The sequence below is a fragment of the Ictalurus punctatus genome, chromosome 19 (assembly GCF_001660625.3).
Source record: "Ictalurus punctatus breed USDA103 chromosome 19, Coco_2.0, whole genome shotgun sequence".
NCBI classification, from domain to species: domain Eukaryota; kingdom Metazoa; phylum Chordata; class Actinopteri; order Siluriformes; family Ictaluridae; genus Ictalurus; species Ictalurus punctatus.
In genome coordinates this window covers 2,706,571-2,730,635 of record NC_030434.2, presented here as the reverse complement: position 1 = coordinate 2,730,635, position 24,065 = coordinate 2,706,571, and the positions used below count along the sequence as shown (strand labels likewise).

Below are 24,065 nucleotides of genomic sequence, written 5' to 3'. Positions count from 1 at the left end.
ATTAAAATTGGAACCACTCCACAACGAGGGGTCCCGGGGGTCCACACATCTTCCCATTTCCTATAATTATATAAAAAGGGCAGAGCACATTCTTGTAATAAATCACATCTGACTTAAAAGATTTAAAAGGGATAATACACTCTGTGCTCTCAGGGTGGACCTCACACTTCTCACATTGATGGTAGAGATTGTGAGGGCCATGAGCAGTATGGTAAAAAGGTATAAAACAGTGTTAAAAACATGCAGAGACAACGTTAAAAACAAATTTAAAGGGATATTATTTCTTGTGACACTTGCTCTTCCTTTATCTCAGTGGGCCTGGGTTCAGGAGGGCAAGTGTCTGCTGCCGCACGGGCCGCGGAGGCAACCTCTCGCGGCTCCTTTGGCGACGATGTTCTCAGCTGGAGGTGCAAGAACGAAACCTCATTTGGGGGCTCTGAGGGCCATAAGCGGTTCAGTTCTTCCGAGGAAGAACTGTCCCGCCTATGCTCTGCCCTCAGTTTCTTCTCCTCTGTTACTAACAGAGGAGATCCCGCAGGTCTTTTCTGCACCTGAGCATTCGGGAGAGGACTGTCTGACTCACTCTCCCCAGATACCACACTTAACTCTGAAACTGTCTCCATGGAGGAAGCCGTCCCTTCCTCCCCTTCCGCCATTTCCTGTACTTTATTTTGCGGGGAGGGGGGGGCTTCCTCCCTCTGGTTTGCTGACTCCGCCCCTAAGGCCGCCCCACTTACCCGTATCTGCTCAGGCCCCGAAGCTGACGGGAGAGTTGATTTTCCCGCCAAAACCGCCGGGCCCGCCTCCTTCTCCGTTGTTTGTTCTGTTGTTGCGTTTGTGGGGCGGCCATCTTGTTGCTTTTCAGTTTGTTGGCAAAGCTCTTGGGGCAATCTCTGTAGAGGTGGTTTGTCTCTCCACACAGATTGCACCGTCTGCCAATGGTGCACTCATCAAAAACGTGACCAATTTCTCTACATTTTCCACAAATTATTTCCTGGCACGCGTCGGCTAGATGTCCCATCCTCCCACACTTACGGCAGAGTTTTGGGCATCCCCTGGTAATGGATGTAGCCTCTGTTCTCTCCCAACACAATCATAGAAGGCAGATGTCTCAGGCCCTGGTAGCCCCCAGCGTCTTCCCATTGTTTAATGGGGATCCGCCAGGAACAATTCCAGATGCCGTCCTCATCCAACACTTTGACTGGTTGTCCGCGAACAGTGCAAAAATCTACCCAGCCATACGCAAATATCATCTCCAGTCACCGTTTCATTAAACATCCTAACAATCACAGTTTTAAGTGAATTGTCAGAAGTTTCTCCACGGTGAACATGGAGAAATGGGCCTTACAACCGTCAAACCGTTGCCAGAAATCATTTAGCAGAGAAGCGGTCCTAAAACTAACATCAAATCCTTTGTTCAGGGGCAGAGTCACGAGACAGTTCAGTTCGTCGGGTTTGAACCAAGAGATTTCTGGATTAGCTTCCTGGAGAAATCAAGCCGTGACATCCCCAGGAGCTTTCCATCCACCTCTTTAAACAAAAAGCGCACGCTGTGGTGCCTCCTCATGCCGGCACGAGCAGCCGACATTTTGGAGGCACCACTAGCCTATAAATAAATAAATAAATAAATAAATAAATAAATATAAGTAAAACAAAATACAAAACTAAACGAAATAAATATTTTTTAAACGAAAAAAAGGGAAAAAATTAAATAAATTAATGAATTTGTACTTACACCTTCGCAGATTCACTGGCACGATGTTCCACTCGCCTAGAGAAGCTGAAAACAAAAGGGTCCGCACGAATTCTCTCTTTGGATGGTTGTGTCCAAATCATAAGGGATTAAGGGCAATTGCCACCAAAGAGCCGATCGCTGTCTCACCCGAATTGATCTTAGCCAAAAGGCCGAGAAGCGATAACCCGTTATGGCCTCTGGCCTAACGAGCACCAGCTGGCAGAGCCTCCACTCCTGGACGACATGCCTGACCACGCGCTTGAAGACCTTGCGCAGAGAGGATTGAGCAACTAGGCACCACGCCCAACCGACCTTGCATCCCAAAGCCAAACTTCTTCCCTCTCTTACGTTAAACTGTGAAACAAATACAGCTTTGCCTCAGCAAAGCTCACAAAAATAAGTTGAACTCGTCAACGTTTCCTCTCCACGGAAATCTTTAGTAAAAGGCGAAAGATTTATGCGTGAATGAAGAGAAACCCGAGCTATACAGGAAGTCAGTCCAGGCCTCCGAAACTCCATCGGAGGCCTAGAAATCCGGTCTAGGGTAGGTTGGCTTGCGCCGGCCCCTTACACCTGCACAGCCTTGATAGCTACAGATGTAGGATTGGTCTAGAGCTGGATGTGGGCTGTGGTTTGTATTAAAACCTAATAGGTCCCCTCCCTTTTCCAATTAAGTACATCTGAAACCTTTACGACTGACACCTGTTCCATTTTGTACAATTAAATACAAGAAATTTTTTTTTTTTTTTTTTTTTTTTTAAGTAGCCATATGTCACTTTGTCTTTTTTCCTACTTTTTTTTTTTTTTCCCCCCCAATCGTTTAACATGAATACGTATTCATTCATTCATTCGTTCATTCATTCATTCATTCATATTCATTTATTTCCTTCCTTCCTTCCTTCTTCTTTCATTTGACCCTTTGAAAAGGTGCACCGTTCCTGGAGGTACTGCAATACCAGGTCGATGCGTGGAGCGGACGGAGCAAGCCCCTCTTCCAGCTCCTCGCTCTAATAAAATCCGTTTAATATAAAGTCCTCGAATGGAGGACGTATCAGGTATTAAACTGATAAGAACAGATACTACACTTGATCTTAGCCAAAAGGCCGAGAAGCGATAACCCGTTATGGCCTCTGGCCTAACGAGCACCAGCTGGCAGAGCCTCCACTCCTGGACGACATGCCTGACCACGCGCTTTGAAGACCTTGCGCAGAGAGGATTGAGCAACTAGGCACCACGCCCAACCGACCTTGCATCCCAAAGCCAAACTTCTTCCCTCTCTTACGTTAAACTGTGAAACAAATACAGCTTTGCCTCAGCAAAGCTCACAAAAATAAGTTGAACTCGTCAACGTTCCTCTCCACGGAAATCTTTAGTAAAAGGCGAAAGATTTATGCGTGAATGAAGAGAAACCCGAGCTATACAGGAAGTCAGTCCAGGCCTCCGAAACTCCATCGGAGGCCTAGAAATCCGGTCTAGGGTAGGTTGGCTTGCGCCGGCCCCTTACACCTGCACAGCCTTGATAGCTACAGATGTAGGATTGGTCTAGAGCTGGATGTGGGCTGTGGTTTGTATTAAAACCTAATAGGTCCCCTCCCTTTTCCAATTAAGTACATCTGAAACCTTTACGACTGACACCTGTTCCATTTTGTACAATTAAATACAAGAAATTTTTTTTTTTTTTTTTTTTTTTTTTTTAAGTACCATATGTCACTTTGTCTTTTTTCCTACTTTTTTTTTTTTTTTTCCCCCCCAATCGTTTAACATGAATACGTATTCATTCATTCATTCGTTCATTCATTCATTCATTCATTCATTTATTTCCTTCCTTCCTTCCTTCTTCTTTCATTTGACCCCTTTGAAAAGGTGCACCGTTCCTGGAGGTACTGCAATACCAGGTCGATGCGTGGAGCGGACGGAGCAAGCCCCTCTTCCAGCTCCTCGCTCTAAAAATCCGTTTAATATAAAGTCCTCGAATGGAGGACGTATCAGGTATTAAACTGATAAGAACAGATACTACACTTGATCTTAGCCAAAAGGCCGAGAAGCGATAACCCGTTATGGCCTCTGGCCTAACGAGCACCAGCTGGCAGAGCCTCCACTCCTGGACGACATGCCTGACCACGCGCTTGAAGACCTTGCGCAGAGAGGATTGAGCAACTAGGCACCACGCCCAACCGACCTTGCATCCCAAAGCCAAACTTCTTCCCTCTCTTACGTTAAACTTGAAACAAATACAGCTTTGCCTCAGCAAAGCTCACAAAAATAAGTTGAACTCGTCAACGTTCCTCTCCACGGAAATCTTTAGTAAAAGGCGAAAGATTTATGCGTGAATGAAGAGAAACCCGAGCTATACAGGAAGTCAGTCCAGGCCTCCGAAACTCCATCGGAGGCCTAGAAATCCGGTCTAGGGTAGGTTGGCTTGCGCCGGCCCCTTACACCTGCACAGCCTTGATAGCTACAGATGTAGGATTGGTCTAGAGCTGGATGTGGGCTGTGGTTTGTATTAAAACCTAATAGGTCCCCTCCCTTTTCCAATTAAGTACATCTGAAACCTTTACGACTGACACCTGTTCCATTTTGTACAATTAAATACAAGAAATTTTTTTTTTTTTTTTTTTTTTTTTTTAAGTACCATATGTCACTTTGTCTTTTTTCCTACTTTTTTTTTTTTTTTCCCCCCCAATCGTTTAACATGAATACGTATTCATTCATTCATTCGTTCATTCATTCATTCATTCATTCATTTATTTCCTTCCTTCCTTCCTTCTTCTTTCATTTGACCCCTTTGAAAAGGTGCACCGTTCCTGGAGGTACTGCAATACCAGGTCGATGCGTGGAGCGGACGGAGCAAGCCCCTCTTCCAGCTCCTCGCTCTAAAAATCCGTTAATATAAAGTCCTCGAATGGAGGACGTATCAGGTATTAAACTGATAAGAACAGATACTACACTTGATCTTAGCCAAAAGGCCGAGAAGCGATAACCCGTTATGGCCTCTGGCCTAACGAGCACCAGCTGGCAGAGCCTCCACTCCTGGACGACATGCCTGACCACGCGCTTGAAGACCTTGCGCAGAGAGGATTGAGCAACTAGGCACCACGCCCAACCGACCTTGCATCCCAAAGCCAAACTTCTTCCCTCTCTTACGTTAAACTGTGAAACAAAATACAGCTTTGCCTCAGCAAAGCTCACAAAAATAAGTTGAACTCGTCAACGTTCCTCTCCACGGAAATCTTTAGTAAAAGGCGAAAGATTTATGCGTGAATGAAGAGAAACCCGAGCTATACAGGAAGTCAGTCCAGGCCTCCGAAACTCCATCGGAGGCCTAGAAATCCGGTCTAGGGTAGGTTGGCTTGCGCCGGCCCCTTACACCTGCACAGCCTTGATAGCTACAGATGTAGGATTGGTCTAGAGCTGGATGTGGCTGTGGTTTGTATTAAAACCTAATAGGTCCCCTCCCTTTTCCAATTAAGTACATCTGAAACCTTTACGACTGACACCTGTTCCATTTTGTACAATTAAATACAAGAAATTTTTTTTTTTTTTTTTTTTTTTTTTTTTAAGTACCATATGTCACTTTGTCTTTTTTCCTACTTTTTTTTTTTTTTTCCCCCCCAATCGTTTAACATGAATACGTATTCATTCATTCATTCGTTCATTCATTCATTCATTCATTCATTTATTTCCTTCCTTCCTTCCTTCTTCTTTCATTTGACCCCTTTGAAAAGGTGCACCGTTCCTGGAGGTACTGCAATACCAGGTCGATGCGTGGAGCGGACGGAGCAAGCCCCTCTTCCAGCTCCTCGCTCTAAAAATCCGTTTAATATAAAGTCCTCGAATGGAGGACGTATCAGGTATTAAACTGATAAGAACAGATTTTTTTTTTTTTTTTTTTTTTTTATTACAAAACCCATTCACAATTTCACCTCCACACTTCCATAAGACATTGTGTTTCCTCATACATATGTCCATAGTCCTTGTGTGCTAGTGTCTGTACAGTTCCCAACAGGTTGGGGGTGAAAAGGTCAAACAAACAAAGTACCCCCTCCCTACCATGCCATATAACTGCAAGCCTTGGTAACCGCTAACTAACCCATAACTTAGAACATTTCAATACCCATGAAAACCGGCAGGAATGAAAACAAGGCCTTTTCCACGAAACAAAAACTAAAAAAAACTAAAAACCAAACTACAATTACTGTTATTTAACAAAAGCAATCCTGTCACCTGAAAATACCCTTTCGAAACCTTTCTTATACTAAAATCTGTCTTGTCCCATTAGCGGGGGTTCCCTTTCTGTTATCCTGTAGAACCGCTTTCCTAATCCCCCCATCCCTTCCCCCCCCCCCCCCAATCCCCTGGCATAGACTACATTTGGCATGAGGGTCTCCCTTTTCAGTGCCAAAACCCGGGAACGGGGTTGCCAACAGGGCCCGTAAGCATGCTCTACCCCACCCCCTCCCTGGGAGCACCTGTCTGGCTTCTCCCCGCCTCTCCGTACCTTCGCCAAGCTTCCTGTCTCTCCCCCAACCATCGTACTCTGCCTAGGAAACTGCGGAAAACGGCGCCCGGCTCCATCCTAGGCTTCATCGCTCGTAAGCACTTTCCCCTCCATCCCCAAACTGCTCTCTTCCCCTCTGAAACAACTTCCCACACCATCTTACGCTTCTCTGGGTCCAAGGCTTCCAAGCCCTCCCCAAACCTTATCAAGTTGTTATTCAAGGGTACATTAGGGCCTTTTCTCCACCACTCCTTAACCAGTCCCCAAAACACTTGTGTGCAGGGACACGTCCAAAACACATGCTCTACCGTCTCTTCCTGTCCACACCCTACCGGACATAGGGGGGTCCTGGCACACCCGAAGCGATACAGGCGCTCCCTTACAGGGAGGCGGCCCAAAGCCCCTAACCAATTTAGGTCCCTTGCCTCCCCCTCCAAGAAGGCTGGCTGGAGGGCCTCCCAACTAACCTCCCGCCCCACGATGGACCGAGTGGAGGGGACCCTCTGGTTTTGCATGAATAGGTCATAGAGGCGCCTGTGATTATGTACCAGGCCACCTTCTAGGCATCCCGGGTTCTGTTCCAAGACCTGCGCCATGCGCTCGTAGTGCCATGGTCTTTCCAGGGTCCATGGGCTTGACCGCGCCAGAGGAGCTAGGCTCCTCAAGGGGAAGCCCAGCCAATATCTGGCAAAGCATGAAGCTAGATGTTTTGGAGGATGGATAACTAGCTCCGCATGGAAAGCTATCAGTATAGCCATAGTCTTCCAGAGGAGATTTGGAACCCCTCTTCCCCCTTTTGCTATTGGCTGGCACATAAGTGCTCTCTGCACTAGCTCTGTCCTCCCCCCCCAGATAAAGTTAAAGACCGCTCTTTCTAAACTGGACCCCCCTGCAAGTGGGCATGGAAACACCTTGGCTGTATGGACGAGCCTGGACAAGATGTCCGTTTTTATGACGAGCGCTCGTCCGTTAATCGACAGCCTTCTTGTCTCCCATAGCGCAAGGCGCTGCTGCACCTTCTTTAGCACATTGGCCCAATTCCTGGCACCACTGGCTGAATGGAAAAAATTAACGCCTAGGATCTTTATCCCCTCTGGGCATACAGAGTAGCCACCCCAAGCACTTGACCTGCCCCGCCAGGATCCACACGGCATTACCCTGGACTTCTCCGAGTTCACCAGAGCTCCAGAGGCATGGCAGTAGGACCTCAGGTGGGACTCTACCCTGTGGAAGTCCTTCTCTTCTGTTACAAAGAGAGTCAGGTCATCCGCATAAACCGAAACTAAGGCTCTTCGCCCTCCCCCCCCAGGGACATGGCACCCTGCTAGTCTTTGATCTGCTCGCAGGCTAGCCACTAGCGGCTCAATTGCCAATACGTATAGCAGCGGGGAGAGTGGACACCCTTGCCTCACCCCACCCGCCTGCCTCACTGGCCTCGACAAGAACCCATTGACGCAAACCCTACTTGCCACCTCCTCATACAACAGCTTCACCCCCCTTATAAACCTTGGCCCAAAGCTTAACTTCTTGAGCACTGCAAAAGGAAAGCATGGCCCACCCGGTCAAACGCCTTTTCCTGGTCCAGGCTCAGCAAGGCTAAGGGCTGGCTTTGCTCCTTCGCCTTGGTCAGGACATCTCGGATCAGGCATAAATTTAGGGCACACGTCCGGCCCTGCACGCCGCATGTCTGGTCCGGGTGGATGATGAGACTCATCACTTTCCCCATCCTCAATGTGATGGCCTTTGCTAGGATTTTATAATCCGTCGTTAGGAGCGTAATAGGCCGCCAATTCGCTAGATTTGTCCGATCTCCTTTCTTATACAGCAGGGAAATGCACCCCATCCTCATTGAGGGGGTAAGGCATCCCCGCTCCATCCTCTCCTTATATACCTCCAGCAAATCTGGCCCTATCATGTCCCAAAAGGTAGAGTAAAACTCTACTGGCAGCCCATCTAGCCCCGGCGCTGAACCGTGTTTCAGTGAACGCATGGCCTCCTCGATCTCTTGGAGAGACAAGTCTGCTTCCAGGATCGTGCATTCTCTATCCGGAAGCTTAGTAGTAAGGTTTTGCAGCATCCTATCTTGCTCATCCCCTTCCTGGCCCCTCTTGCAGAAAAGTGTCTCATAAAACTCTGCAGCCGCTTCCAACATTGCAGCGGTGGTTTTCACTACCCTGCCTCTATGCAGCAATCCTTCGATGCGAGACCTCTTCTGCCTTGCCCGTACTGCCTGAAAAAAGTACCTGGACTGGGCGCTCCCCCTCTACCATCTCCTGAGCCCCTGCCATTATCGAAAAGGCTTTGGCCTGTCTCTCAAAAAAACCACGGATCTGGGCCTTGGCCTCCTCATACCGATTCCATGCCACAGACTTCCCCGACTGCCAGTTTTGTGCCCAGGTTCTGCAGCTCCTCTGAGGCTGCCTGGATCTCTTCCCGCTCCCCCCTGACTTTCTCCTTCGCCCATTCCCTACAGAACACCGCAATGCGTGCCTTCACCCCTTCCCACCAATCCCCCCAAGTGGACCACCCTACCCTCATGGCCCGCCATCCTTTAAGCACTGCACGGAAAACCTCGCAAAAGGTCTTATCCTGCAGTAGACTTGTATTAAGCCGCCAAAAATTCCGGCCTCTACTATGCTCACTTAGGGTCACCTTGACCCCAACAATGTTATGGTCAGAGGCCCATGTGGGAATATTTACACACTCCCCCACCTTCTGCCCTCTGGGAACGAACAGGTAGTCAAGCCTAGACCGATGTCCTCGGGAATTGCTCCACGTGAAACTCGGCTCACTTGTTCCTGCCACCTTATTGGCATCCACCAGGTGGAAAGCATTGCAGAGGGTCCGCAACTCCAGACTCCCCTCTGTTGCCATGGCTGCATCTAGGGAGATATTAAAGTCCCCACCCAGGAGCACCAGTCTGTTGGTAAAGCAGACATGCTCCAGGGCCCTGAAGAACTCCCCCCGCGTCCCACCCGCGCAAGGTGCATAGACATTTATAAGTCTGAGGGCGACCCCCCGCCACCTACAGTCGACACACAGGGCCCTCCCCGGTACTACGCTTACCGATGCCTCTATTATCGTGTCCCACCCTTTAAACAAAATCCCCACCCATCTTCTTTCACATTACCCACACCCCACACCGAAAGTCCATTTCCCCAATCCTTTCTAAATGCGGTTACATCTTCTCTATCTTTCAGGTGACATTCTTGCAAAAACATAATATCAAAAGCCACATACTTAAGGGACAAAAACAAACCTCTCCTCTTTGTGGGGTTCTTCAGTCCCCTCACATTTAGAGTGCAGATCTTCATGTTCTGTGATTATCTGTATTGCTTCCATAAACCAACCAGGCCCGGAAAGGAAGACCGGCCTTACATTCTGTCCCTTGCAAGGGGGGGCCCCCTCCCTCTGCCTGCCCCCCTCATCCCTGTAGTCATTTTGTACCTCTCCTCCTCCCATCCTAAAAAGGGGAGAGCAGATGGTGAAGGGTCTGCTTCCATTGGGTGTTGCTCCTGCTCCTCCTTGTCCGTCGGTAGCTCGGAATTCCCCATATCCTCTACGTTGTTGTTAGGCTGTGTCTCTTGGAAGCGGAATCTCCTTTCCAGCTCGGCATCCTCGTCTTCCCTGGGAAAAAGGTCGCTTCGCTGCTCCTTTTGTCCCATCTGGGAGTCTGCTGTTTCCTCTACAGTGCAATTTGCCCAGTCTATCTGCTCATCAGAGTCCCCACAACTCCCACTCTCTGCCAGTGACCAGTCTTTCAGGGCTGCTCCATGGCAGACATTCTGGGCCCACACTCCGGCTGCCACCGGGGGGCTTCCCCCCCCACTCTCCATTTTCTGACCATCCCCTTCTTTTCCATCGTCCCACTCTTTTGCTCTCCGCTTTTGCTTTCTTTTCTCCTGACCCTTCTCCTGGTCCGAGTTCTGTCCCAGGTGGCTCTCCACCCTTTCCGCCTGGCTCTCTCCACATGGTTCTGTGGGTCCTACTTGGAAGCTTGGAAAACGTTGCCCGCCCTCTTTCTCTACCTCCAGTAGCTCTGCATGCTCTTCCGCTTCTGGAGAGAGCTTCCTTGTCTCCACGCCGGGGCTTTTCCCCCCTCCACCCTGCACGTCCTCCTGGGAGAAGAGGTCTGCAAAGGTTTTCCTCCTTAATGCACAGCTCCTGTAGAGGTGATCTTCTCCTCCACAAAGGCTGCACTTCTTGGGGGCCCTGCATTCCGTTGACTCATGCTCCTGAGAGCCACAGAAGCGACACTTGCTGTTATTACAAACAGATTTTGTATGCCCAGCTGTTCCACATTTCCGGCAGGTTACTGGCTGCCCAGGATAAAAGAGGAAGCCTCTATGAGGCCCGATGGCAAAGGACCCCGGAGGCTGTACAACCCCTCCAGGAGCTGTTGGCTCTGGACGGAAACGCACCAGGTATTTCCTCCTTCCGTTCCAGATCCCAAAGGCATTACAGATTTTCTGACCCCCCTCCACCTTTAAACAATATCTCTGTAGAAAATGTCTGATATCGCTCTCCTCCACAAAGGGGTTGTACATGTGCACTGTCACTGGTACGTCCTCCCAGATATAAAGGGCTCTTACCTTTAGGCCTCGTAGGGCAGGGTGCTGCAAATTCCTCTCCCAGGTTGCCACAAAGTCCAGACAGGATGTCATTTCCCCAAAGGTTATATCCATGAAACCAGCATGCGCAAAGTCCTGCAAGCACAGAACCGATGTGGTCTGCTGCTTCATTACTCCTTGCAATACCTCTTTCACCAGGTGCTCCACCTTGAATCTTGCCCTTTCTGCTTGACTTGCATCTTTCAGGAGCTCCACCCTCACAGAATTTCTCAGCCGCGCCACTCGGACCGGCCCACTCGCGTCGACTTCCGGCATCTTGATAAGAACAGATACTACACTTGATCTTAGCCAAAAGGCCGAGAAGCGATAACCCGTTATGGCCTCTGGCCTAACGAGCACCAGCTGGCAGAGCCTCCACTCCTGGACGACATGCCTGACCACGCGCTTGAAGACCTTGCGCAGAGAGGATTGAGCAACTAGGCACCACGCCCAACCGACCTTGCATCCCAAAGCCAAACTTCTTCCCTCTCTTACGTTAAACTGTGAAACAAATACAGCTTTGCCTCAGCAAAGCTCACAAAAATAAGTTGAACTCGTCAACGTTCCTCTCCACGGAAATCTTTAGTAAAAGGCGAAAGATTTATGCGTGAATGAAGAGAAACCCGAGCTATACAGGAAGTCAGTCCAGGCCTCCGAAACTCCATCGGAGGCCTAGAAATCCGGTCTAGGGTAGGTTGGCTTGCGCCGGCCCCTTACACCTGCACAGCCTTGATAGCTACAGATGTAGGATTGGTCTAGAGCTGGATGTGGGCTGTGGTTTGTATTAAAACCTAATAGGTCCCCTCCCTTTTCCAATTAAGTACATCTGAAACCTTTACGACTGACACCTGTTCCATTTTGTACAATTAAATACAAGAAATTTTTTTTTTTTTTTTTTTTTTTTTTTAAGTACCATATGTCACTTTGTCTTTTTTCCTACTTTTTTTTTTTTTTTCCCCCCCAATCGTTTAACATGAATACGTATTCATTCATTCATTCGTTCATTCATTCATTCATTCATTCATTTATTTCCTTCCTTCCTTCCTTCTTCTTTCATTTGACCCCTTTGAAAAGGTGCACCGTTCCTGGAGGTACTGCAATACCAGGTCGATGCGTGGAGCGGACGGAGCAAGCCCCTCTTCCAGCTCCTCGCTCTAAAAATCCGTTTAATATAAAGTCCTCGAATGGAGGACGTATCAGGTATTAAACTGATAAGAACAGATACTACACTTGATCTTAGCCAAAAGGCCGAGAAGCGATAACCCGTTATGGCCTCTGGCCTAACGAGCACCAGCTGGCAGAGCCTCCACTCCTGGACGACATGCCTGACCACGCGCTTGAAGACCTTGCGCAGAGAGGATTGAGCAACTAGGCACCACGCCCAACCGACCTTGCATCCCAAAGCCAAACTTCTTCCCTCTCTTACGTTAAACTGTGAAACAAATACAGCTTTGCCTCAGCAAAGCTCACAAAAATAAGTTGAACTCGTCAACGTTCCTCTCCACGGAAATCTTTAGTAAAAGGCGAAAGATTTATGCGTGAATGAAGAGAAACCCGAGCTATACAGGAAGTCAGTCCAGGCCTCCGAAACTCCATCGGAGGCCTAGAAATCCGGTCTAGGGTAGGTTGGCTTGCGCCGGCCCCTTACACCTGCACAGCCTTGATAGCTACAGATGTAGGATTGGTCTAGAGCTGGATGTGGGCTGTGGTTTGTATTAAAACCTAATAGGTCCCCTCCCTTTTCCAATTAAGTACATCTGAAACCTTTACGACTGACACCTGTTCCATTTTGTACAATTAAATACAAGAAATTTTTTTTTTTTTTTTTTTTTTTTTTTTTAAGTACCATATGTCACTTTGTCTTTTTTCCTACTTTTTTTTTTTTTTCCCCCCAATCGTTTAACATGAATACGTATTCATTCATTCATTCGTTCATTCATTCATTCATTCATTCATTTATTTCCTTCCTTCCTTCCTTCTTCTTTCATTTGACCCCTTTGAAAAGGTGCACCGTTCCTGGAGGTACTGCAATACCAGGTCGATGCGTGGAGCGGACGGAGCAAGCCCCTCTTCCAGCTCCTCGCTCTAAAAATCCGTTTAATATAAAGTCCTCGAATGGAGGACGTATCAGGTATTAAACTGATAAGAACAGATACTACACTTGATCTTAGCCAAAAGGCCGAGAAGCGATAACCCGTTATGGCCTCTGGCCTAACGAGCACCAGCTGGCAGAGCCTCCACTCCTGGACGACATGCCTGACCACGCGCTTGAAGACCTTGCGCAGGAGAGGATTGAGCAACTAGGCACCACGCCCAACCGACCTTGCATCCCAAAGCCAAACTTCTTCCCTCTCTTACGTTAAACTGTGAAACAAATACAGCTTTGCCTCAGCAAAGCTCACAAAAATAAGTTGAACTCGTCAACGTTCCTCTCCACGGAAATCTTTAGTAAAAGGCGAAAGATTTATGCGTGAATGAAGAGAAACCCGAGCTATACAGGAAGTCAGTCCAGGCCTCCGAAACTCCATCGGAGGCCTAGAAATCCGGTCTAGGGTAGGTTGGCTTGCGCCGGCCCCTTACACCTGCACAGCCTTGATAGCTACAGATGTAGGATTGGTCTAGAGCTGGATGTGGGCTGTGGTTTGTATTAAAACCTAATAGGTCCCCTCCCTTTTCCAATTAAGTACATCTGAAACCTTTACGACTGACACCTGTTCCATTTTGTACAATTAAATACAAGAAATTTTTTTTTTTTTTTTTTTTTTTTTTTTTAAGTACCATATGTCACTTTGTTTTTTTTCCTACTTTTTTTTTTTTTTTCCCCCCAATCGTTTAACATGAATACGTATTCATTCATTCATTCGTTCATTCATTCATTCATTCATTTATTTATTTATTTCCTTCCTCCCTTCCTTCCTTCTTCTTTCATTTGACCCCTTTGAAAAGGTGCACCGTTCCTGGAGGTACTGCAATACCAGGTCGATGCGTGGAGCGGACGGAGCAAGCCCCTCTTCCAGCTCCTCGCTCTAAAAATCCGTTTAATATAAAGTCCTCGAATGGAGGACGTATCAGGTATTAAACTGATAAGAACAGATTTTTTCTTTCGAAAAAATTTTATTGTCACTTTTTTCTTTTTTTTCATATCCACAGTGTACACAGTTTTTTCCTTCTCAGTTTATAGACATTTTTTTAAATAAATAAATAAACTTGGGTAAAACAATTTCTTATTTTAAAAACTGTTTAAAGGAAAAATAAATAAATACATCAATTTGTGTGTGTAAAAAACTATGAATAAAAGTGTCCATAAAATCGTTTCGTTTTTAAAAACAGTTAAATAAGTCGATTGATTAATAAAAAAGCAAACACATATCTTTATATAAAACACACAAAATAAAAAAACCACTTAAGCATCCTCTCTTTTCCAAGATCGGGGGTGAGTCCTTACCAAGGGCGCCCATCACACTGCTCTCCAGCCACGGCCGAGGCCCGTCACTTCCGGTGCCCAGAGGAGATCCTCTACCCTCCGGCTCGCTGCTCCCGTAGCCTTTGCAGGTGAGGGCGCATCTACGAGCGGCCAGGGTCGGTGGCGGCCGGGACCTTTCTCGTGCAACCCCGGCCCCCTCCTCCGAATGTCGCCGCGCGGTACCCCTGCAGCGTGGACTTCGCCATCTGCTCGCTCGCGTGGAGGGGCACCGTCACGCGTTTCCCCACCAGCAGGTTTCTGGTGGTCCAGATGGCATCCTTCACTGCGTTGAGGGTGAGCCAGAGCGTGGTGAACCTCTGCGCCGTTAGGCCCTTCGAGCCTGGGCCCACCCCGAGGATGGCGAGCTTGTAGTCCATCTGGACCCCACCTGCCGGCAGGCACGGGAAATACAGGGGGCCGGTCGTGGTCCACTGGTCCCGCGCGGCGCCGCACTCCCATAAGAGGTGTCGCACGGTCTCCGGCGCGTTGCATCCGGGTCGTGGGCAGATGGGGTTGGAGCCCATGCCCCGGGAGTGCATGACCGCCCTGACCGGGAGAATCTCGTGGGCCACCATCCATGACAGGTCCTTGTGCCTGTTCTGAAGAGCAGGGTGGGCGGCGTTCCTCCAAACTTGTTTGGCCTCACTTAGAGTGAGGCCGGGGACTGGACTCACAGGTTCCCGATCCTGAACGAGAGAGAGAAGAGACCTGTGGTTAGTTAAAACGGAGACATCTTCTCCTTCTAAAACATTTTTCTTTAAAAACTTCTTAATAAAATCATGTTCTTTTGTCAAATTAAAAGACACCGGCGTTTTAAGGTCTACAGGTAAAATTTTAAGGCTTCGTAGGTACGACCCCATCCAGAAACGGGTCATGGCCGCTGTCTTGCTTTCTCTGGACGGGGCCACGGCGTACGCGATGTGGAGGGCGGTGAACCGGCTGCCTAGAAACAGGTGGGGGTCCGGGAGGCCTTTCCCGCCGTTTTCCGGTCTCTTCTTCACGACCTCCCTCTTCACTCTCTCCCACTTGGACCCCCAGATGAAGTAAAACACCGCCCTCTCCAGATCTAAAAGAAAGTGTCGTGGGGGACTAAAAACAGAACACACCAGTAACATCAAAGGTAAAATCACTGCTTTAAAAATTAAAACTTTACCTTCGAAAGTCATCTGTCTCAGTCCCCAAAAGCCCAGTTTTTGCCTGACTTTCCCTAACACGTCGGCCCAGTTTCCACGTCCTCCACCCTCTTTGTCAAATTTTACTCCTAAAATCCGTAGGTCGGTTTTAAAAACCAATTCCAGTCCGCCTGTGTCCACGCTACCCCACGGCCCGAAGAGCTGGGCCTCGGACTTGCTCCTGTTGAGCTTGGCGCCCGAGGCCCGACCGTACCAGTCAGTCAGGTCCATTGCTCTTCGCATGGATAAAACGTCTGTGGCTAAAAGGGTTACGTCGTCCATATATAAAACGCACGTTGCGGTCAGTCCACCCGTCCCAGGCACTTCGAGTCCTTTGATCCATTTATCCCTTCTCAAGATCTGTGCCAGTGGCTCGATGCAAGCCACATACAGGAGGGGAGATAAAGGACACCCCTGACGGACGCCACTGCGGATATTCACCGCCTTGGACACGTGCCCGTTAACCAACATTCTACTGACTATGCCCTTGTACAGTAATCCCACCCAGGCTATGAACCTATCAGGGAACCCCATTTTGTCCAGTACCTGAAACAGGAACTGATGCGAGACTCGGTCGAATGCTTTCTCAAAATCTAGGTTCAGGACCGCTAGCCGGATGTTTCTGTCTCTCGCGTAACAGATGACGTCTCTGATCAGTACCAGGCTGTCGGTGATCTTCCTCCCTGGCACAGCGCATGCTTGATCCGGGTGGATCACGTCCTCTAAAACGGTCGACATACGTGCAGATAAGATCTTGCTAAAAAGTTTACAATCGAAATTTAAAAGCGTGATCGGGTCTCCAGTTCCTGAGGTCTGTCTTGTCGCCTTTCTTGTGTAGAAGCGACACTATCCCTGTTCTAAAGCTGTCCGGGAGTCTGTCCAAGGTCTCAAATTCGTTAAAAACAGTGAGTAAGTCATGTGCTAAAATATCCCAGAAAGTCAGATAAAATTCTAGGGGGAGTCCATCCATTCCTGGGGACTTCCCCCTTTTAAAACCTTTTAAAGCGTTTTGTATTTCTAAAACCGTAAAATCCTGGGATAAAAGCACTTGCTTCACTAGTTGACCTTGTTTTCTAAAAAGGCTAAAACTTCTTCCAAGGTATCTTTATGAACGTATTTTTCGCTGTATAGATTGCTATAAAATTCTTCCACCCCACCTAAAATCTCGTCTGTTGTTTTTAGGTCCCTCCCTCCATCTTTTATTGCGGTAATTGTACCTCCCTTTGAAACAATCTTTTTAAAAAAATACCTTGTACACTTTTTCCCCTTCTTCAATCTCCCTCTCTCTGCTTCTTAAAATGACCCCCTTATTTTGTATATCTGATAAAACACGCATTTCATTTTTTACTTCTTTGATTTCATCAGTAAAATCAATCCCACAGTTAAAAAGGTTAAAATATCTCTGCAGTCTTTTTTGCAGTCCCATCATGCATCTTTTTTCCTTATTTTTCTTTTCTTTCCCTACCCTCTTAAAAAATCTTTCCTGTCCGTTCTTTTACCATCTCCCACCACTGTGCTCGTGACTCATAAAAGTCCTGGAGGGTCTGCCATTGGCTGAACTGCTCCCTATACTCTCTGACTACTTCTTTATCTTCTAACACCGAGCAGTTCAGCCTCCACAGCCCTCCTCCTACCGTCACACCAGTGGACAGTGACAGGGTGCAGGACAGCATCATGTGGTCAGAAAAGAAGAGAGGGGTCAGTGTAGCATCGGTCGGCGGGCAGTCCCGTGTAAAAACATAGTCGATCCGAGAGGCTCTGGTGCCATCACCACTGAACCAGGTGAAGCCCTCCTCTCTTTGATGCAACGCTTTTAAAACAGTCGACTAGTTTAAAATCTTTAACTAATCCTTGGAGTAAAACCGATGTTTTGTCTATTACGCACTCCCCTGTTACCCTTTTCCTATCCTTAGCTGTTAAAATACAATTAAAATCCCCTGCTACGATTAAAGGAACCCTCCCTAGCATGTGGGACTGCAGGTCTTCTAAAAGTTCATACCTTTCATTTTTTTCAGTAAAACCATACACATTAAGAACAGTAAAATCCCTATCTAAAAAGGTCAGATTGGCTAAGAGTGCCCGTCCATCTCTCACCACTGTGCTGCCCTTCACCGCGATGTTGGGGTTATTTATTAAAATGGCGACACCATCACATTTATTAAAATTGGAACCACTCCACAACGAGGGTCCCGGGGTCCACACATCTTCCCATTTCCTATAATTATATAAAAAGGGCAGAGCACATTCTTGTAATAAAATCACATCTGACTTAAAAGATTTTAAAAGGGATAATACACTCTGTGCTCTCAGGGTGGACCTCACACTTCTCACATTGATGGTAGAGATTGTGAGGGCCATGAGCAGTATGGTAAAAAGGTGTAAAACAGTGTTAAAAACATGCAGAGACAACGTTAAAACCAATTTAAGAGGCATATTATTTCTTGTGACACTTGCTCTTCCTTTATCTCAGTGGGCCTGGGTTCAGGAGGGCAAGTGTCTGCTGCCGCACGGGCCGCGGAGGCAACCTCTCGCGGCTCCTTTGGCGACTGATGTTCTCAGCTGGAGGTGCAAGAAAGAAACCTCATTTGGGGGCTCTGAGGGCCATAAGCGGTTCAGTTCTTCCGAGGAAGAACTGTCCCGCCTATGCTCTGCCCTCAGTTTCTTCTCCTCTGTTACTAACAGAGGAGATCCCGCAGGTCTTTTCTGCACCTGAGCATTCGGGAGAGGACTGTCTGACTCACTCTCCCCAGATACCACACTTAACTCTGAAACTGTCTCCATGGAGGAAGCCGTCCCTTCCTCCCCTTCCGCCATTTCCTGTACTTTATTTTGCGGGGAGGGGGGGGCTTCCTCCCTCTGGTTTGCTGACTCCGCCCCTAAGGCCGCCCCACTTACCCGTATCTGCTCAGGCCCTGAAGCTGACGGGAGAGCTGGCTTCTCCCGCCAAAACCACAGGGCCCGCCTCCTTCTCCGTTGTTTGCTTCTGTTTGTTGCGTTTGTGGGGCGGCCATCTTGTTACTTTTCAGTTTGTTGGCAAAGCTCTTAGGGCAATCTCTGTAGAGGTGGTTTGTCTCTCCCACACAGATTGCACCGTCTGCCAATGGTGCACTCATCGAAAACGTGACCAATTTCTCTACATTTTCCACAAATTATTTCCTGGCACGCGTCGGCTAGATGTCCCATCCTCCCACACTTACGGCAGAGTTTGGGCATCCCTTGGTAATGGATGTAGCCTCTGTTCTCTCCCAACACAATCATAGGAAGGCAGATGTCTCAGGCCCTGGTAGCCCCCAGCGTCTTCCCATTGTTTAATGGGAATCCGCCAGGAACAATTCCAGATGCCGTCCTCATCCAACACTTTGACTGGTTGTCCGCGAACAGTGCAAAATCTACCCAGCCATACGCAAATAGTCAGTCTCCAGTCACCGTTTCATTAAACATCCTAACAATCACCGTTTTAAGTGAATTGTCAGAAAGTTTCTCCACGGTGAACATGGAGAAATGGGCCTTACAACCGTCAAACCGTTGCCAGAAATCATTTAGCAGAGAAGCGGTCCTAAAACTAACATCAAATCCTTTGTTCAGGGGCAGAGTCACGAGACAGTTCAGTTCGTCGGGTTTGAAACCAAGAGATTTCTGGATTAGCTTCCTGGAGAAATCAAGGCGTGACATCCCCAGGAGCTTTCCATCCACCTCTTTAAACAAAAAGCGCACGCTGTGGTGCCTCCTCATGCCGGCACGAGCAGCCGACATTTTGGAGGCACCACTAGCCTATAAATAAATGAATAAATAAATAAATAAATAAATTAAGTAAAACAAATACAAAACTAAACGAAATAAATATTTTTTTAAACGAAAAAAAGGGAAAAATTAAATAAATTAATGAATTTGTACTTACCACTTCGCAGATTCACTGGCACGATGTTCCACTCGCCTAGAGAAGCTGAAAAAAAAGGGTCCGCACGAATTCTCTCTTTGGATGGTTGTGTCCAAAATCATGAAGGGATTAAGGGCAATTTCCACCAAAGAGCCGATCGCTGTCTCACCCGATTGATCTTAGCCAAAAGGCCGAGAAGCGATAACCCGTTATGGCCTCTGGCCTAACGAGCACCAGCTGGCAGAGCCTCCACTCCTGGACGACATGCCTGACCACGCGCTTGAAGACCTTGCGCGGAGAGGATTGAGCAACTAGGCACCACGCCCAACCGACCTTGCATCCCAAAGCCAAACTTCTTCCCTCTCTTACGTTAAACTGTGAAACAAATACAGCTTTGCCTCAGCAAAGCTCACAAAAATAAGTTGAACTCGTCAACGTTCCTCTCCACGGAAATCTTTAGTAAAAGGCGAAAGATTTATGCGTGAATGAAGAGAAACCCGAGCTATACAGGAAGTCAGTCCAGGCCTCCGAAACTCCATCGGAGGCCTAGAAATCCGGTCTAGGGTAGGTTGGCTTGCGCCGGCCCCTTACACCTGCACAGCCTTGATAGCTACAGATGTAGGATTGGTCTAGAGCTGGATGTGGGCTGTGGTTTGTATTAAAACCTAATAGGTCCCCTCCCTTTTCCAATTAAGTACATCTGAAACCTTTACGACTGACACCTGTTCCATTTTGTACAATTAAATACAAGAAATTTTTTTTTTTTTTTTTTTTTTTTTTTTTTTAAGTACCATATGTCACTTTGTCTTTTTTCCTACTTTTTTTTTTTTTTCCCCCCAATCGTTTAACATGAATACGTATTCATTCATTCATTCGTTCATTCATTCATTCATTCATTCTATTTATTTCCTTCCTCCCTTCCTTCCTTCTTCTTTCATTTGACCCCTTTGAAAAGGTGCACCGTTCCTGGAGGTACTGCAATACCAGGTCGATGCGTGGAGCGGACGGAGCAAGCCCCTCTTCCAGCTCCTCGCTCTAAAAATCCGTTTAATATAAAGTCCTCGAATGGAGGACGTATCAGGTATTAAACTGATAAGAACAGATACTACACTTGATCTTAGCCAAAAGGCCGAGAAGCGATAACCCGTTATGGCCTCTGGCCTAACGAGCACCAGCTGGCAGAGCCTCCACTCCTGGACGACATGCCTGACCACGCGCTTGAAGACCTTGCGCGGAGAGGATTGAGCAACTAGGCACCACGCCCAACCGACCTTGCATCCCAAAGCCAAACTTCTTCCCTCTCTTACGTTAAACTGTGAAACAAATACAGCTTTGCCTCAGCAAAGCTCACAAAAATAAGTTGAACTCGTCAACGTTCCTCTCCACGGAAATCTTTAGTAAAAGGCGAAAGATTTATGCGTGAATGAAGAGAAACCCGAGCTATACAGGAAGTCAGTCCAGGCCTCCGAAACTCCATCGGAGGCCTAGAAATCCGGTCTAGGGTAGGTTGGCTTGCGCCGGCCCCTTACACCTGCACAGCCTTGATAGCTACAGATGTAGGATTGGTCTAGAGCTGGATGTGGGCTGTGGTTTGTATTAAAACCTAATAGGTCCCCTCCCTTTTCCAATTAAGTACATCTGAAACCTTTACGACTGACACCTGTTCCATTTTGTACAATTAAATACAAGAAATTTTTTTTTTTTTTTTTTTTTTTTTTTTTAAGTACCATATGTCACTTTGTCTTTTTTCCTACTTTTTTTTTTTTTTCCCCCCAATCGTTTAACATGAATACGTATTCATTCATTCATTCGTTCATTCATTCATTCATTCATTCATTTATTATTTCCTTCCTTCCTTCCTTCTTCTTTCATTTGACCCCTTTGAAAAGGTGCACCGTTCCTGGAGGTACTGCAATACCAGGTCGATGCGTGGAGCGGACGGAGCAAGCCCCTCTTCCAGCTCCTCGCTCTAAAAATCCGTTTAATATAAAGTCCTCGAATGGAGGACGTATCAGGTATTAAACTGATAAGAACAGATTTTTCTTTCGAAAAAATTTTATTGTCACTTTTTTCTTTTTTTTTCATATCCACAGTGTACACAGTTTTTTCCTTCTCAGTTTATAGACATTTTTTTAAATAAATAAATAAACTTGGGTAAAACAAATTCTTATTTTAAAAACTGTTTAAAGGAAAAATAAATAAATACATCAATTTGTGTGTGTAAAAAACTATGAACAAAAGTGTCCATAAAATCGTTTCGTTTTTAAAAACAGTTAAATAAGTCGATTGATTAATAAAAAAGCAAACACATATCTTTATATAAAACACACAAAATAAAAAACCACTTAAGCATCCTCTCTTTTCCAAGATCGGGGGTGAGTCCTTACCAAGGGCGCCCATCACACTGCTCTCCAGCCACGGCCGAGGCCCGTCACTTCCGGTGCCCAGAGGAGATCCTCTACCCTCCGGCTCGCTGCTCCCGTAGCCTTTGCAGGTGAGGGCGCATCTACGAGCGGCCAGGGTCGGTGGCGGCCGGGACCTTTCTCGTGCAACCCCGGCCCCCTCCTCCGAATGTCGCCGCGCGGTACCCCTGCAGCGTGGACTTCGCCATCTGCTCGCTCGCGTGGAGGGGCACCGTCACGCGTTTCCCCACCAGCAGGTTTCTGGTGGTCCAGATGGCATCCTTCACGGCGTTGAGGGTGAGCCAGAGCGTGGTGAACCTCTGCGCCGTTAGGCCCTTCGAGCCTGGGCCCACCCCGAGGATGGCGAGCTTGTAGTCCATCTGGACCCCACCTGCCGGCAGGCACGGGAAATACAGGGGGCCGGTCGTGGTCCACTGGTCCCGCGCGGCGCCGCACTCCCATAAGAGGTGTCGCACGGTCTCCGGCGCGTTGCATCCGGGTCGTGGGCAGATGGGGTTGGAGCCCATGCCCCGGGAGTGCATGACCGCCCTGACCGGGAGAATCTCGTGGGCCACCATCCATGACAGGTCCTTGTGCCTGTTCTGAAGAGCAGGGTGGGCGGCGTTCTTCCAAACTTGTTTGGCCTCACTTAGAGTGAGGCCGGGGACTGGACTCACAGGTTCCCGATCCTGAACGAGAGAGAGAAGAGACCTGTGGTTAGTTAAAATGGAGACATCTTCTCCTTCTAAAACATTTTTCTTTAAAAATCTCTTGATAAAATCATGCTCTTTTGTCAGATTAAAAGACACAGGCGTTTTGAGATCTACAGGTAAAATTCTAAGGCTTCGTAGGTACGACCCCATCCAGAAACGGGTCATGGCCGCTGTCTTGCTCTCTCTGGATGGGGCCACGGCGTACGCGATGTGGAGGGCGGTGAAACGGCTGCCTAAAAACAGGTGGGGGTCCGGGAGGCCTTTCCCGCCGTTTTCCGGTCTCTTCTTTACGACCTCCCTCTTCACTCTCTCCCACTTGGACCCCCAGATGAAGTAAAACACCGCTCTCTCCAACTCTAAAAGAAAGTGTCGTGGGGGACTAAAAACAGAACACACGAGTAACATTAAAGGTAAAATCACTGCTTTAAAAATTAAAACTTTACCTTCAAAAGTCATCTGTCTCAGTCCCCAAAAGCCCAGATTCTGCCTGACTTTCCCTAACAAGTCGGCCCAGTTTCCCCGTCCTCCACCCTCTTTGTCAAATTTCACTCCTAAAATCCGTAAGTCGGTTTTAAAAACCAATTCCAGTCCGCCTGTGTCCACGTCACCCCACGGCCCGAAGAGCTGGGCCTCGGACTTGCTCCTGTTGAGCTTGGCGCCCGAGGCCCGACCGTACCAGTCAGTCAGGTCCATTGCTCTTCGCATGGATAAAACGTCTGTGGCTAAAAGGGTTACGTCGTCCATATATAAAACGCACGTCGCGGTCAGTCCACCCGTCCCAGGCACTTCGAGTCCTTTGACCCATTTATCCCTTCTCAAGATCTGTGCCAGTGGCTCTATGCAAGCCACATACAGGAGGGGAGATAAAGGACACCCCTGACGGACGCCACTGCGGATATTCACCGCCTTGGACACTGTGCCCGTTAACCAACATTCTACTGACTATGCCCTTGTACAGTAATCCCACCCAGGCTATGAACCTATCAGGGAACCCCATTTTGGCCAGTACCTGAAACAGGAACTGATGCGAGACTCGGTCGAATGCTTTCTCAAAATCTAGGTTCAGGACCGCTAGCCGGATGTTTCTGTCTCTCGCGTAACAGATGACGTCTCTGATCAGTACCAGACTGTCGGTGATCTTCCTCCCTGGCACAGCACATGCTTGATCCGGGTGGATCACGTCCTCTAAGACAGTCGACATACGTGCTGATAAAATCTTGCTAAAAAGTTTACAATCAAAGTTTAAAAGCGTGATCGGTCTCCAGTTCCTGAGGTCTGTCTTGTCGCCTTTCTTGTGAAGAAGCGACACTATCCCTGTTCTAAAGCTGTCCGGGAGTCTGTCCAAGGTCTCAAATTCGTTAAAAACAGTGAGTAAGTCGTGTGCTAAAATATCCCAGAAAGTCAGATAAAATTCTAGGGGGAGTCCATCCATTCCTGGGGACTTCCCCTTTTTAAAACCTTTTAAAGAATTTTGTATTTCTAAAACTGTAAAATCCTGGGATAAAAGCATTGTTTCACTATTGACCTTGTTTTCTAAAAAGGCTAAAACTTCTTCCAAGGTATCCTTATGAACGTATTTTTCGCTGTATAGATTG

General features: G+C 47.7%; 16 non-coding genes and 3 pseudogenes across 16 annotated transcripts; all 19 read right to left on the bottom strand.

The window, feature by feature from the left end:
- Positions 1-2,104: 2,104 nt before the first annotated feature.
- On the bottom strand, positions 2,105-2,219 carry LOC128635481 (U5 spliceosomal RNA). The gene has a single exon (XR_008398454.1). It is a non-coding gene; the product is annotated as a U5 spliceosomal RNA (small nuclear RNA).
- A 438-nt stretch (positions 2,220-2,657) lies between these two features.
- On the bottom strand, positions 2,658-2,850 carry LOC128635573 (U2 spliceosomal RNA). The gene has a single exon (XR_008398545.1). It is a non-coding gene; the product is annotated as a U2 spliceosomal RNA (small nuclear RNA).
- Positions 2,851-3,038: 188 nt separating this feature from the next.
- LOC128635516 (U5 spliceosomal RNA) lies at positions 3,039-3,153 on the bottom strand. Its single transcript, XR_008398489.1, has one exon. It is a non-coding gene; the product is annotated as a U5 spliceosomal RNA (small nuclear RNA).
- A 440-nt stretch (positions 3,154-3,593) lies between these two features.
- On the bottom strand, positions 3,594-3,784 carry LOC128635559 (U2 spliceosomal RNA). Its single transcript, XR_008398531.1, has one exon. It is a non-coding gene; the product is annotated as a U2 spliceosomal RNA (small nuclear RNA).
- Positions 3,785-3,970: 186 nt separating this feature from the next.
- LOC128635515 (U5 spliceosomal RNA) lies at positions 3,971-4,085 on the bottom strand. Its single transcript, XR_008398488.1, has one exon. It is a non-coding gene; the product is annotated as a U5 spliceosomal RNA (small nuclear RNA).
- A 438-nt stretch (positions 4,086-4,523) lies between these two features.
- Positions 4,524-4,713, bottom strand: LOC128635574 (U2 spliceosomal RNA). Its single transcript, XR_008398546.1, has one exon. It is a non-coding gene; the product is annotated as a U2 spliceosomal RNA (small nuclear RNA).
- Positions 4,714-4,901: 188 nt separating this feature from the next.
- On the bottom strand, positions 4,902-5,016 carry LOC128635514 (U5 spliceosomal RNA). Its single transcript, XR_008398487.1, has one exon. It is a non-coding gene; the product is annotated as a U5 spliceosomal RNA (small nuclear RNA).
- A 439-nt stretch (positions 5,017-5,455) lies between these two features.
- Positions 5,456-5,646, bottom strand: LOC128635473 (U2 spliceosomal RNA). The gene has a single exon (XR_008398453.1). It is a non-coding gene; the product is annotated as a U2 spliceosomal RNA (small nuclear RNA).
- A 5,419-nt stretch (positions 5,647-11,065) lies between these two features.
- On the bottom strand, positions 11,066-11,172 carry LOC128635476 (uncharacterized; annotated as a pseudogene).
- A 187-nt stretch (positions 11,173-11,359) lies between these two features.
- LOC128635512 (U5 spliceosomal RNA) lies at positions 11,360-11,474 on the bottom strand. The gene has a single exon (XR_008398485.1). It is a non-coding gene; the product is annotated as a U5 spliceosomal RNA (small nuclear RNA).
- Positions 11,475-11,912: 438 nt separating this feature from the next.
- LOC128635558 (U2 spliceosomal RNA) lies at positions 11,913-12,103 on the bottom strand. Its single transcript, XR_008398530.1, has one exon. It is a non-coding gene; the product is annotated as a U2 spliceosomal RNA (small nuclear RNA).
- A 187-nt stretch (positions 12,104-12,290) lies between these two features.
- On the bottom strand, positions 12,291-12,405 carry LOC128635511 (U5 spliceosomal RNA). The gene has a single exon (XR_008398484.1). It is a non-coding gene; the product is annotated as a U5 spliceosomal RNA (small nuclear RNA).
- Positions 12,406-12,843: 438 nt separating this feature from the next.
- Positions 12,844-13,034, bottom strand: LOC128635557 (U2 spliceosomal RNA). Its single transcript, XR_008398529.1, has one exon. It is a non-coding gene; the product is annotated as a U2 spliceosomal RNA (small nuclear RNA).
- Positions 13,035-13,222: 188 nt separating this feature from the next.
- On the bottom strand, positions 13,223-13,337 carry LOC128635510 (U5 spliceosomal RNA). Its single transcript, XR_008398483.1, has one exon. It is a non-coding gene; the product is annotated as a U5 spliceosomal RNA (small nuclear RNA).
- A 447-nt stretch (positions 13,338-13,784) lies between these two features.
- Positions 13,785-13,956, bottom strand: LOC128635468 (uncharacterized; annotated as a pseudogene).
- A 5,789-nt stretch (positions 13,957-19,745) lies between these two features.
- LOC128635509 (U5 spliceosomal RNA) lies at positions 19,746-19,860 on the bottom strand. The gene has a single exon (XR_008398482.1). It is a non-coding gene; the product is annotated as a U5 spliceosomal RNA (small nuclear RNA).
- Positions 19,861-20,305: 445 nt separating this feature from the next.
- Positions 20,306-20,496, bottom strand: LOC128635556 (U2 spliceosomal RNA). Its single transcript, XR_008398528.1, has one exon. It is a non-coding gene; the product is annotated as a U2 spliceosomal RNA (small nuclear RNA).
- Positions 20,497-20,683: 187 nt separating this feature from the next.
- LOC128635508 (U5 spliceosomal RNA) lies at positions 20,684-20,798 on the bottom strand. The gene has a single exon (XR_008398481.1). It is a non-coding gene; the product is annotated as a U5 spliceosomal RNA (small nuclear RNA).
- A 441-nt stretch (positions 20,799-21,239) lies between these two features.
- Positions 21,240-21,415, bottom strand: LOC128635462 (uncharacterized; annotated as a pseudogene).
- Between the last annotated feature and the right edge of the window lie 2,650 nt (positions 21,416-24,065).